The sequence below is a fragment of the Ranitomeya variabilis genome, chromosome 8 (assembly GCF_051348905.1).
Source record: "Ranitomeya variabilis isolate aRanVar5 chromosome 8, aRanVar5.hap1, whole genome shotgun sequence".
Lineage (NCBI taxonomy): Eukaryota > Metazoa > Chordata > Amphibia > Anura > Dendrobatidae > Ranitomeya > Ranitomeya variabilis.
The window spans coordinates 42,837,662-42,850,771 of NC_135239.1; the positions used below are offsets into that span (position 1 = coordinate 42,837,662).

At 43.4% G+C, this 13,110-nt stretch overlaps 1 long non-coding RNA gene across 2 annotated transcripts in view; it reads right to left on the reverse strand.

Annotated features, from left to right (window-relative positions):
* Positions 1–1,766: 1,766 nt before the first annotated feature.
* Positions 1,767–13,110, reverse strand: part of LOC143788265 (uncharacterized) — a 28,245-nt gene continuing 16,901 nt past the window's right edge. For both annotated transcript variants that reach the window (XR_013218587.1, XR_013218586.1), the window contains one exon: positions 1,767–1,968. This is a non-coding gene — a long non-coding RNA (uncharacterized LOC143788265). The remainder of the gene's footprint in view (positions 1,969–13,110) is intronic.

A 13,110-nucleotide genomic window follows, 5' to 3' on the forward strand; every position in this document is an offset into this window, starting at 1 on the left:
GTCAGGTGCTTACACTTACATGTCACGTAGGCTGCAAAGCTCAAAGAAAATGAAAACTGAATACAGAAATTGTGGGCAAAATAAATGTTGGTTTCTGCAAACTGACAGTGATCGATGTAATAATATCAAATATGGATCATGTTTAGACATTGGATTTTGATATTGCTGCTTTTCTTCCTCTGTGATTGATAAATGGGTAGTTCAAAGGAGATTTGTCACTGCACTATGCTGCCAGTCCCATTACTTAATCTCTCCTCCGATTTCAGGATGCATTTAATCATGGTGGCCTACTAAAGTCTACTCATGTGTTCTGTCTCCATCGTTCAAATACACTCTGCCGCAAGTAAGCAAGGGTTAATGTCTCCTGGTTATAAGCATTGTTTCTATACAGCTAATCCACATTTGATCTCTAACCCCACTATATCTTTCATTATGGGCCTTATGGACCCTCTACACATTAGACAAATGTTGGCTGAACCCGTTGATATTGAAAATTTTGGACAACAGTCTAATATGTATGGAGGCAGCGGACAACTGATGTTCAAGAAAGATGTCAATTGTGCATGTCTGATTTTGGACTGTCGATCACACTGTTCTCCCAAGATAAGCCCTCGACCGATGTGTCAGCTAGTGCCTCTCTCAAAGGGAACACAAAAGTGTTTAGCCACTTAGCCAAGCTCGAGTTGGCTGAGATGGCTGTCGGACGACCTATCTGTCGACCTATCATTCTGCCACCAGACATCTAATCTATATGGCTAGCCTTAGTGTACATGCACTGTCCACAAAATAACTGGGCCCCATATGGCCATCTATCCCTGTGGGCTCTGCGTCAAGCCACCTTGTTCCAAGTCTGTTCCACATTATTGTTTTTGGTGCTTGTACTCCTGACTATTCCTGTTTCTCAAACTGCTCCTTTAGTGGTGACAACACTTGGCTACATTCTAGACAATGTTCTAGTGCTCAACCCTAAAGGCCCCGTCTCACTAAGCGATTTACCAACGATCACGACCAGCGATACGACCTGGCCGTGATCGTTGGTAAGTCGCTGTGTGGTCGCTGGGGAGCTGTCACACAGACAGCTCTCTCCAGCGACCAACGATCAGGGGAACGACTTCGGCATCGTTGAAACTGTCTTCAACGATGCCGAAGTCCCCCTGCAGCACCCGGGTAACCAGGGTAAACATCGGGTTACTAAGCGCAGGGCCGCGCTTAGTAACCCGATGTTTACCCTGGTTACCAAAAAAAACAAACACTACATACTCGCCTTTCGGTGTCCAGGTCCCTCGCCGTCTGCTTCCTGCTCTGACTGAGATCCGGCCGTACAGTGAGAAGTGAGAGCAGCAGTGACGTCACCGCTGTGCTCTCACTTCTCACTTTACGGCGGCTCAGTCAGAGTAGGAAGCAGACGGCAAGGGACCTGGACACCGAAAGGCGAGTATGTACTGTTTGTTTTTTTTGGTAACCAGGGTAAACATCGGGTTACTAAGCGCGGCCCTGCGCTTAGTAACCCGATGTTTACCCTGGTTACCAGTGAAGACATCGCTGGATCGGTGTCACACACACCGATTCAGCGATGTCAGCGGGGCCTCAACGACCAAAAAAAGGTCCAGGCCATTCCGACACGACCAGCGATCTCGCAGCAGGGGCCTGATCGCTGGTACGTGTCACACATAGCGAGATCGCTATGGAGGTCGCTGTTGCGTCACAAAACTTGTGACTCAGCAGCGATCTCGCTAGCGATCTCGCTATGTGAGACGGGGCCTTCAATCCAGACCCTGGTTGTGTCTGTGGAGTCTATGCTGCTGGTCCATAATGGTGTCCATGCATCTGGTTCCAATTAAGGTCTGTTCCTGATCACTTCTGCAGTATGTTTTGGTTTTAGTTTCCAGTCGTGTCACCATGCACCGGTTCTTTTGTCCCAGCTTACTCTCCTTCCAACTTGTTGCAGCCGCAAAGATCCAGGGGAATCTAGAAAGAGACAGGAAGTATCCAGGATTTCTTATTTTTTGGTTTAAAATAGGACAAAAACAAATTGCAGACTACAGTGACATATTCACGAAAAGTTGAAACCTATGCATTTCGAATGATATAGTTCTTAATCATGGCAAGATTTACTCATACATGACATGTGTTGGATTGTGCTTTGGAGTCACCTGGGATCTTGGATGCTTCATCCATCATTACAACCCCAATAACACACTAAAGGTTCGTTTCCCAGAAACACTAATCTTTGCTTTAGCCCTATCAGCTATTTCTAAAGAGTTGGCAAATTGGTTCTTAATGTTATTTGAGAAGGCGGGAACTTACTTGTTCCGTGACTTGAAGTTTGGGTTAGCCATAATGCAGATACAAATATACCGACTAATTTAAGGCCCCGTCTCACATAGCGATTTACCAACGATCACGACCAGCGATACGACCTGGCCGTGATTGTTGGTAAGTCGTTGTGTGGTCGCTGGAGAGCTGTCACACAGACAGCTCTCTCCAGCGACCAACGATCAGGGGAACGACTTCGGCATCATTGAAACTGTCTTCAACGATGCCGAAGTCCCCCTGCAGCACCCGGGTAACCAGGGTAAACATCGGGTTACTAAGCGCAGGGCCGCGCTTAGTAACCCGATGTTTACCCTGGTTACCAAAAAAAACAAACAGTACATACTCACCATCTGATGTCCGTCAGGTCCCTTGCCGTCTGCTTCCTGCTCTAACAGTGTCGCCGTACAGTGAGAGCAGAGCGCAGCGGTGACGTCACTGCTGTGCTGTGCTCTCACTGTACGGCCGGCAGACAGTCAGAGCAGGAAGCAGACGGCAAGGGACCTGAAGTACATCAGATGGTGAGTATGTACTGTTTGTTTGTTTTTTACATTTACGCTGGTAACCAGGGTAAACATCGGGTTACTAAGCGCGGCCCTGCACTTAGTAACCCGATGTTTACCCTGGTTACCAGTGAAGACATCGCTGGATCGGTGTCACACACACCGATTCAGCGATGTCAGCGGGACCTCAACGACCAAAAAAAGGTCCAGGCCATTCCGACACGACCAGCGATCTCACAGCAGGGGCCTGATCGCTGGTACGTGTCACACATAGCGAGATCGCTACTGAGGTCGCTGTTGCGTCACAAAACTTGTGACTCAGCAGCGATCTCGCTAGCGATCTCGCTATGTGAGACGGGGCCTTTAGTCTTTAAATTTAAAGCATGATGAAAGACTTCTGCTGTGAAGCCTTCAGAATTGTGAATTCAGCTGTGGACTGTAAACTTGAGTCAGAATACATTTTCTGTAAATATGACTTTTAAAGACAGTATATGACAAAATGTTCTCTCCAAATGCAAAACATATTGACTCTATTGGATTTATATAATACAGCCATATTTTTAACACCTATTTTCTATTTAACTTTCTTTTCTGTTGCTAAAATAAAAGTTAAATTAAAAAAATGAATGAAAGAATGATGAAAGATTTCTTCTTTGAAGCCCTCGGAATTGTGAATTCAGCTGTGGACTGTAAAATTGAGTCAGAATAAACTTTTTGTAAATATAATGATTTTTAACCCCTTCACCCCCAAGGGTGGTTTGCACGTTAATGACCGGGCCAATTTTTACAATTCTGACCACTGTCCCTTTATGAGGTTATAACTCTGGAACGCTTCAACGGATCTTGGCGATTCTGACATTGTTTTCTTGTGACATATTGTACTTCATGATAGTGGTAAAATTTCTTCGATATAAGTTGCGTTTATTTGTGAAAAAAACGAATATTTGGCGAAAATTTTGAAAATTTCGCAATTTTCCAACTTTTAATTTTTATGCCCTTAAATCACAGACATATGTCACGCAAAATACTTAATAAGTAACATTTCCCACATGTCTACTTTACATCAGCACAATTTTGGAACCAAAATTTTTTTTTGTGACGGAGTTATAAGGGTTAAAAGTTGACCAGCAATTTCTCATTTTTACAACACCATTTTTTTTAGGGACCACATCTCATTTGAAGTCATTTTGAGGGGTCTATATGATAGAAAATACCCAAGTGTGACACCATTCTAAAAACTGCACCCCTCAAGGTACTCCAAACCACTTTCAAGAAGTTTATTAACCCTTCAGGTGTTTCACAGGAATTTTTGGAATGTTTAAATAAAAATGAACATTTAACTTTTTTTCCCACAAAATTTATTTCAGATCCAATTCGTTTTATTTTACCAAGGGTAACAGGAGAAAACAGACCTCAAAATTTGTTGTACAATTTGTCCTGAGTATGCTGATACCCCATATGTGGGGGTAATCCACTGTTTGGGCGCATGGCAGAGCTCGGAAGGAAAGGAGCGCCATTTGACTTTTCAATGCAAAATTGACTGGAATTGAGATGGGACGCCATGTTGCATTTGGAGAGCCCCTGATGTGCCTAAACATTGAAACCTCCCACAAGTGACACCATTTTGGAAAGTAGACCCCCTAAGGAACTTATCTAGATGTGTGGTGAGCACTTTGACCCAACAAGTGCTTCACAGAAGTTTATAATGCAGAGCGGTAAAAATAAAAAATCATATTTTTTCACAAAAATGATCTTTTCGCCCCCAATTTTTTATTTTCCCAAGGGTAAGAGAAGAAATTGGACCCCAAAAATTGTTGTGCAATTTGTCCTGAGTATGCTGATACCCCATATGTGGGTGTAAACCATTGTTTGGGCGCAGGGCAGAGCTCGGAAGGGAAGGAGCGCCATTTGACTTTTCAATGCAAAATTGACTGGAATTGAGATGGGACGCCATGTTGCATTTGGAGAGCCCCTGATGTGCCTAAACATTGAAACCCCCCACAAGTGACACCATTTTGGAAAGTAGACCCCCTAAGGAACTTATCTAGATGTGTGGTGAGCACTTTGACCCAACAAGTGCTTCACAGAAGTTTATAATGCAGAGCCGTAAAAATAAAAAATCATATTTTTTCACAAAAATGATCTTTTCGCCCCCATTTTTTTATTTCCCCAAGGGTAAGAGAAGAAATTAGAGCACAAAAGTTGTTGTGCAATTTGTCCTGAGTACGACGATACCCCATATGTGGGGGTAAACCACTGTTTGGGCGCATAGCAGAGCTCGGAAGGGAAGGAGCGCTATTTTACTTTTCAATGCAAAATTGACTGGAATTAAGATGGGATGCCATGTTGCGTTTGCAGAGCCCCTGATGTGCCTAAACATTAAAAACCCCCACAAGTGACACCATTTTGGAAAGTAGACCCCCTAAGGAACTTATCTAGATGTGTTTTGAGAGCTTTGAACCCCCAAGTGTTTCACTACAGTTTATAACGCAGAGCTGTGAAAATAAATTCTTTTTTTTTTTCACAAAAATGATTTTTTAGCCCCCAGTTTTGTATTTTCACAAGGGTAACAGGATAAATTGGACCCCAAAATTTGTTGTCCAATTTGTCCTGAGTATGCTGATACCCGATATGTGGGGGGGAACCACTGTTTGGGCGCATGACAGAGCTCGGAAGGGAAGGAGCGCCATTTGGAATGCAGACTTAAATGGATTGGTCTGCAGGCGTCACGTTGCATTTGCAAAGCCCCTGATGTACCCAAACAGTACAAACCCCCCACAAGTGACCCCATATTGGAAACTAGACCCCCCAAGGAACTTATCTAGATGTGTTGTGAGAACTTTGAACCCCCAAGTGTTTCACTACAGTTTATAACGCAGAGCCGTGAAAATAAATTCTTTTTTTTTTTTTCACAAAAATGATATTTAGCCCCCAGTTTTGTATTTTCACAAGGGTAACAGGAGAAATTGGACCCCAAAAGTTGTTGTCCAATTTGTCCTGAGTATGCTGATACCCGATATGTGGGGGGGAACCACTGTTTGGGCGCATGACAGAGCTCGGAAGGGAAGGAGCGCCATTTGGAATGCAGACTTAAATGGATTGGTCTGCAGGCGTCACGTTGCATTTGCAGAGCCCCTGATGTACCCAAACAGTACAAACCCCCCACAAGTGACCCCATATTGGAAACTAGACACCCCAAGGAACTTATCTAGATGTGTTGTGAGAACTTTGAACCCCCAAGTGTTTCACTACAGTTTACAACGCAGAGCCGTGAAAATAAAAAATCTTTTTTTTCCCACAAAACTTTTTTTTTGGCCCCCAGTTTTGTATTTTCCCAAGGGTAGCAGGAGAAATTGGACCCCAAAAGATGATGTCCAATTTGTCCTGAGTACGCTGATACCCCATATGTTGGGGTAAACCCCTGTTTGGGCACACGGGAGAGCTCGGAAGGGAAGGAGCACTGTTTTCCTTTTTCAACGCAGAATTGGCTGGAATTCAGATCGGATGCCATATCCCGTTTGGAAAGCCCCTGATGTGCCCGAACAGTGGAAACCCCCCAATTATAACTGAAACCCTAATCCAAACACACCCCTTACCCTAATCCCAACAGTAACCCTAACCACTCCTCTAACCCAGACACACCCAACCCTATTCCCAACCGTAAATGTAATCCAAACCCTAACCCTATCTTTAGCCCCAACCCTAACTGTAGCCCCAACCCTAGCCCCAACCCTAGCCCTAACCCTAGCAATAACCCTAGCCCTAACTCTAGTCCTAACTCTAGCCCTAACCCTAACCCTAATGGGAAAATGGAAATAAATACATTTTTTAATTTTTTAATTTTTCCCTAACTAAGGGGGTGATGAAGGGGGGTTTGATTTACTTTTATAGCGGGTTTTTTAGCGGATTTTTATGATTGGCAGCCGTCACACACTGAAAGACGCTTTTCATTGCAAAAAATATTTTTTGCGTTACCACATTTTGAGAGCTGTAATTTTTCCATATTTGAGTCCACAGAGTCATGTGAGATCTTGTTTTTTGCGGGATGCGTTGACGTTTTTATTGGTAACATTTTCGGACACGTGACATTTTTTGATCGCTTTTTATTCCGATTTTTGTGAGGCAGAGTGATCAAAAACCAGCTATTCATGAATTTCTTTTTGGGGAGGCGTTTATACCGTTCCGCGTTTGGTAAAATTGATAAAGCAGTTTTATTCGTTGGGTCAGTACGATTACAGCGATATCTCATTTATATCATTTTTTTATGTTTTGGCGCTTTTATACGATAAAAACTATTTTATAGAAAAAATAATTATTTTGGTATCGCTTTATTCTCAGGACTATAACTTTTTTATTTTTTTGCTGATGATGCTGTATGGCGGCTCGTTTTTTGCGGGACAAGATGATGTTTTCAGCGGTACCATGGTTATTTATATCAGTCTTTTTGATCGCGTGTTATTCCACTTTTTGTTCGGCGGTATGATAATAAAGCGTTGTTTTTTGCCTCGTTTTTTTTTTTTTTTCTTACGGTGTTTACTGAAGGGGTTAACTAGTGGGCCAGTTTTATAGGTCGGGTCGTTACGGACGCGGCGATACTAAATATGTGTACTTTTATTGTTTTTTTATTTTATTTAGATAAAGAAATGTATTTATGGGAATAATATTTTTTTTTTTTTTTTCATTATTTTGGAATATTTTTATTTATTTTTTTTTACACATTTGGAAATTTTTTTTTTTACTTTTTTACTTTGCCCCAGGGGGGGACAATACAGATCGGTGATCTGTCAGTTTGCATAGCACTCTGACAGATCACCGATCTGAGAGAAGTGCAGGCTGCTTCACAGTGCCTGCTCTGAGCAGGCTTCTGTGAAGCCACCTCCCTCCCTGCAGGACCCGGATCCGCGGCCATCTTGGATCCGGGTCTGGAGCAGGCAGGGAGGGAGGTAAGACCCTCGCAGCAACGCGATCACATCGCGTTGCTGCGGGGGGCTCAGGGAAGCCCGCAGGGAGCCCCCTCCCTGCGCGATGCTTCCCTGCACCGCCGGCACATCGCGATCATGTTTGATCGCGGTGTGCCGGGGGTTAATGTGCCGGGGGCGGTCCGTGACCGCTCCTGGCACATAGTGCCGGATGTCAGCTGCGATATGCAGCTGACACCCGGCCGCGATCGGCCGCGCTCCCCCCATGAGCGCGGCCGATCGCGTATGACGTACTATTCCGTCCTTGGGAAGTAGGGCCCACCCCACATGGACGGAATAGTACGTCTAATGACAGAAAGGGGTTAAAGACAAAGGGAAGGGGAACCAAACACTAGAGAAGGGGAGAGTGGAGACCCCTAGACAGACCTAACCCTATAGAGGTTCCGCACCTATCGCCGAGCTGGATACCTAATTCCAGCCTGACCCTGGCGATAAGCCCAGCATCGAAAAGGACAGGATGAGTGCTAGTCAGTCCCTACTACAGCTAAAGACAGATGGGATACACATACAAGGGGGAACACTTAGCCTGAGTAGACCCAGAGAGAAACACAGAAGTCCACAAAGGAGGAAGATAGCCAACTGCAATAGCCCCAAGCCACAACAGGGAACTGGAAATAGAAATATCAACCTCAACTCTTAGCAGCAAGCTGGGGGTTATAAACATCCCGGTCCAGGTATGTCAACTAGAGCCGGGGATGTTGCCACTGGGTCGTAAAGTCAGAAGAACTAGGAAGGAGTCTGCAAAGCAAACCACTGAGACCTTCTGCAGCTAGATGCAATGCGATTGTCTGGAGCCTCATGACACCCATGACAGTACCACAACTACGGAGTCTGCTAAATCTCTCTGAAGGTCTTTCGTAGTCAAGTGGGAATTCTGATTTGTCTCTCTAGCAATCCTACGAGCAGCTCTCACTGAAATTTTGCATGGTCTTCCAGACCTTATCTTGACCTTCACTGTGTCTGTTAACTGCAATTTCTTATTTCATTTCAAACTGAGGAAAGGGCAGCTTGAAAATGTTCTGCTATTTTCTTATAGCTTTCTCCTGCTTCATGGGCCTCCACCATATACATTTTCAGTGTGCTAGGCAGCTGCTTAGAGGAATCCGTGGCTACTATTTTTTGGCACAAGGTTAGAGGAGGTTGGGCTTTTATAAAGCTGGGAAATTTGCATCACCTGACCTTTCCTAGCAATGCTAATAAGCAAGCCTTAACCCTAACAAGCTAATTAAGTTCTGAAACTTTGGTCAAAGTTATCTGAGTAAACAAATCTACAAGGGTGCCAAATCTTTTGCATTTGCCCATTTTCCTTTTTGCAAGTTTTAAAAGAAAAGAAAAAAAGAAAATGTGTCATCTGTGACACTGAATCACTACTCACAGGCAAGCTGTGAGACAGGGTTGTCAGGAGGTCCCAGGTCAGATACCAGGAGGGATTGTAGTACTGAGGGGTGATACAAAAGCATGTTCAGCTAACAGTCTGGAGTCAAATGCCAGGGGGGTACATCAAAAGCAGAAGGGGAAATCCAAAAGAGTAGTCACAACCAAATCCAGGGTCATCAGCAAGATCAGAGACAGACACAGAGCAAGTAAATACACCTACTTAAAGCAAATCTACAACTGACACAGAGTACTAGCAGCCTGCCAGCTAAATACCTTGCAAATGATTAAAGATGGGAGACACCTGGGGAAACACTCATAGACCAAACCAGATTGAGCAGCAGAGCTGTCAATCAAACTGTTAACAACCCAGCACGCCACAGGATAAGATTGGATAACTGGACTGTCACTCACAAAACTGACAGTGCACCACACCCCAGATTCTATAATGTGGCTGAGCTGTCACTTACAGTGTTCCTTGGAGCAGTCATTAAAAAAACTGTGACATAATCTTTAATTTTAGGCCTTTTAGAGACCATTTCATCTTTAACTTGCTTAACTGTTCACAATAACAGTAATTTTGACCAGGGGTGCCCAAACTTTTATATGCCACTGTAAGCTGTTTCTTAACTTGCAGGCGGTTTTGTAATTATTTTTCTGTGCTTTTTGAAAGAATAGACTCAAAAGTTTCAATACCCATTAAACCATGGACGTTTGTATTTCCCTATTTTAGAAGCATTCTCTTTAAAACTATTGAAAAGCTTAAGTGCTCATTAGTGCTGAATTTCCAAGGACGGCTGATAAATAGTTTAATGTGGAGAGCTCCTTAAACGCAAGTAAATATACTGTAACTAAATATAACTCAGAAATAAAAACTTGGTTTACTAGAAAGAAACTATTCATGTTTGTTCCAGCAGGGCCCTCTCACACTACAACAATAGCAAAATGTTTTGTTCCGAAGCAAAATCCTTGGTCCCTAAATTTAGGAGCAAAAACACGTGATTTGTCATTGTCCTTCTAAATATACCATGACCGTGAAACTTTGAAGCATGGAAGCATCTGAGAAACTGGTAAAATCTGGATAATCCAAGGTGACTTGTGATATTTTAATAATTTGTATTGTAGGAGTTATATTATTCCTTTTGATATACAGCATGACCATTGTAGAACCTTGTTTTAGAGGAGAAAGGAGAACCTAGAATAAAAACAATATAAGCAAATGCCCTGCAGTAAGTAAACAGTAATAATAGATGTAAATGACATAAGGTACTCAGTTGACACTTTTTTGATCAAAAGAGTGTAAAAAACAGCCCACCGCGACAAGGTGTACCCAATCAGGATTTTCCCTAACTCTTCTAGTTCACCTCGCTATGTGTCAGCAGACCTGACAATAGATAAATAGATGAGGTCAGTGCAGGACCCAGACATGACCACTTAGAACTAGCCAATGGAAAGCTGTAATGACAAAATGGGCAGCCCAAAAAGGGGGCCATACCCCTATAAGTTCTAAGTTCAAGAAACTAAAGCAAAACAAAAGAAATGAGCTGGAACACGTTGGTATAAGTGGAGTGTATAGGAGCACGTTCACATTGTGGGCATTTAACAGATAGAACCTAACAACATGAGCAAATACCCTGTAGTAAGTAAATGAATAGTAATAGTAAATAATAAATAATATCGGGTAGGGTTGAGCGACTTTTATTTTTATAGGATCGGGTCGGGTTTCACGAAACCCGACTTTCTCAAAAGCTGGGTCGAGTGAAATCGGCCGATCCTATAAAAAAGTCGGGGTCGGGGTCGGCCGAAACACGAAACCCAATGCAGTGCAATGGGATACTATGGTTCCCAGGGTCTGAAGGAGAGGAAACTCTCCTTCAGGCCCTGGGATCCATATTTAAGTGTAAAATAAAGAATCAAAATAAAGAATATTGCTATACTCACCCTCGGACGAGCCCTGGTACTAACCGACAGCCTTCCTTCCTAAGAATGAGCGTGTGAATGACCTGCGGTGACATCACGGCTTGTGATTGGTCGCGTGAGCGGTCACATGGGCGGCCGCGACCAATCACAAGCCGTGACGTCATCTAAGGCCCTTCACGAACTCATTCTTAGGAAGGAAGGCTGCCGGAAAGCAGCCGAGGGTGAGTATATTCCTATTAGGTATATACTCACCCTCGGACGCGCCCTGCTTCTTTCCGGCAGCCTTCCTTCTTAAGAATGAGCGCGTGAAGGGCCTTAGATGACGTCACGGCTTGTGATTGGTTGCGGCCGCCCATGTGACCGCTCACGCGACCAATCACAAGCCTTGACGTAATTCTCAGATCCTAAATTCCTAAAATGAGGAATTTAGGATCTGAGAATTACGTCACGGCTTGTGATTGGTCGCGTGGCGGTCACATGAGCGGCACGTGACCAATCAGAAGCCGTGACGTCATGGAAGGCCCTAAACGCGCTCATTTTAAGCAAAGAAGGCTGCCGGTTACCAGCGGCGATGTCCAGGGGCCTCCGGAGAGGTGAGTATATCAATATTTTTTATTTTAATTCTTTATTTTACACTTAAATGTGGATTCCGATACCGATTTCCGATATCGCAAACATATCGGAACTCGGTATCGGAATTCCGATACCAGATTCAGAAGATCGCCGACCTCATGGCCGACCCCACACAGGGGTCGGGTCGGGTTTCATGAAACCCGACTTTGCCAAAAGTCGGCGACTTCTGAAAATGGCTGACCCGTTTCGCTCAACCCTAATATCGGGTACTCAGTTGACACTATTTTGGTCAATAGAGCATAAAAGTCATCCCACCATGACAAGGTGTTCACAATCAGGATGGCCTTTAATGCTTTTCGTTTAGCTTGCTATGTGTCAGTAGGCCTAAAAAAAAGGGGGAAGAACAGGACCCAGACCTGACTGTTTTAGAGAAGAATATAGACTGACATTAATTACATCTTCAAAGAAAGGACTACAGCTTTGCTGTTCACACTCATCATACAATACCAGGGTCTGTGTACCACCATTTATGCAAATGAAAAGTAACGAAAATTCAGCTACAATGGCTGCCAGTGTCTGCCACAAAGTGCCCCCCAAAAAACAGCCACAATTAAAGTATTGTATGCAATAAAATTTACATCTCTCTTTTTCACTTTTTTCTATACCTTACAGATCAGTGCAGATCTCTTCTGATGCATGTAAATTGGGTTTCCTAACCTCAGACCTAAATTAATATTACTATAATTTGATACAGATATTTTGGGCACTCAAAATCCATGACAAATCTGCCACGTGCGCACGTGGCCTAAGTAAGGAGACAATGTGATAGAACACATTTTTCTTTTATTTGTTGTGGATGCACATATTGTGTGGACAGCGGTCTATGTTTTCCTCTAAGGTTTATGTTTATACCCTGCACCTACGCCAAAGCAAACATGATCATTCTGGCCAACTGACCACATGTGTAGACAGAAAGAAAGAAAACAATTTGCAACTCATAGAAATCTGTTCCGCTTGTTTACAGAAAGGCATCAATCCCCAAATAAGGATGTTTTCATATGTTTTTTCTTCTGGACTAAGGTAAATGATTGGTCATTTTAACAAATATTTCTGTTTGCCTAAAATAAATAGTATTGGCTGGGACTACACGGTGAAATCATGGCCAACATATTAAGTTACTTGTATGTCATGGGAAAAAGTGGCATGTGGAGACCTGATTGAACTTTGAAGCACCCAAAACCTTTACTGTAATACTTATACATTCTTAAGACATATTTCTTCAAAAATATACAATTGGTACATCAGGTCTCTCATGTAGGGGAACTCCGTCCCTTTAGGCCTATGCTAGTAATATGAGCCTTAAAAACAGCTTCTAGCACGTCTGTCTCCAAGAGCATCTTGGCTATTTTGGGCAAATTTCCTTAAACTTCAGGGCCCACCCTTGCCAA